Source organism: Diceros bicornis, chromosome 9 (assembly GCF_020826845.1).
Source record: "Diceros bicornis minor isolate mBicDic1 chromosome 9, mDicBic1.mat.cur, whole genome shotgun sequence".
Lineage (NCBI taxonomy): Eukaryota > Metazoa > Chordata > Mammalia > Perissodactyla > Rhinocerotidae > Diceros > Diceros bicornis.
The window spans coordinates 39,579,640-39,581,031 of NC_080748.1; the positions used below are offsets into that span (position 1 = coordinate 39,579,640).

Sequence of the window (1,392 nt, forward strand, 5' to 3'; positions counted from 1 at the left end):
CTCAGAACTAAATGTTAAAGTGACTTAACTAAATAATTTATCCTACTTCCAGCTAGAAATAATTCTCTCACAAGCTCGTGAGAGCAAAATATACACCATATTTCCTTATTTTCCTTTTAACAACTCAATATGTAAATTTCTTTGATAATTTTTCTTTACCTCAACTTATTTCCGTATTGCATTGATGCAAATTCATTCCAGTTTTCAAGGGCTTTCCTTCTTTCCCAACTTTCCATTATGTTTTCTGTTTTTCATTTCAATGATTAACACTCTCTCCTACATTCCTTGTGTGTGTGTGTGTGTGTGTGTGTGTGGTTTTATAACTTGATTGACAATCAATAGTTAGTTCTCATCCACATTGATGGCCTGTAGGGTTTTGAAAATGGTGACATGTATACAGGCAAAGAATGTAAAGAGCTTGTTTGTTGAATCTTCATCTTCATCTCTGGACAACCACACACAGATACAGTAGGGGACATTCCTTATTCCCTTGGCCCAGACAGCTTTGGTGAGCCTGTTGTCAATGTGCACATCTGACATTCCCATCTCCCTCCTGGCAAATTTCTGGATCTCTTTGAATGTACAAAGGGCTCACTTCTTGTCCACTTCATAGATGCGCTTGTGAATGATGATGGCATATTCTCTGGTCACCACCTCATTGGTGGCAGAAAGGCCCTTCTCACCACTCTTCTTTGCAGGAGCCATTCTGCCAGGCCGGGGTTGGAGACTGTCCCCTACACTCTTAGACATTTTATTAAATCTTACTTTCACCCTTTGAATCTAATTGAATTGTGTCATTTTTTTCCAAAATCTCTTCTTTCTCCATCACTCATCATAATTGCGAAGAGTTAAAATTGGCTCTTCTTGATCCTTAGTGACGTTATTACTCCATATTTTTGTCTAAAAAAACAATTCGAAAGAAATCTCTCATTTTATGCTATTTTCTGAGATCCAGCTTCCATATCCACTAGCTTCTGTTGATTTTTAGCTAACTAGCTACCCCACTTCATTCACTGAAGACTTGCCATGTGGCTCAGAGTCTTCCTTTGCACATCAAGAAAGGTTTTATGATCTATTCAATGCCCTGACCTCCCTGCTTTATAACCCAAACATCTCCAATGGTTTGTTTTTCTGCACTCTGCTCAGCACCCTTCTCCACCGACCTTGCTATCACCTGAAAATCTTCTTTCTCTGAAATCACTAAATCAGATAATCTGGTATCTTACATGTTAATCACGCAAGTGCTTTCATCACAACTATCCTTTCATATAACTAAAATCTCCATCACATGGACCTCTCTACTTTTTCTTATCTCTCAGCCACCCCTACACACCCCTACCAGTGGTCCATAACTTCAACAATATCTTGTAAATGACCCCAAGTTCCTTGTTC

The 1,392-nt window shown here is 38.8% G+C and overlaps 1 pseudogene; it reads right to left on the minus strand.

Moving 5' to 3' along the window:
- Positions 1 to 342: 342 nt before the first annotated feature.
- Positions 343 to 705, minus strand: LOC131409952 (large ribosomal subunit protein eL31-like; annotated as a pseudogene).
- Between the last annotated feature and the right edge of the window lie 687 nt (positions 706 to 1,392).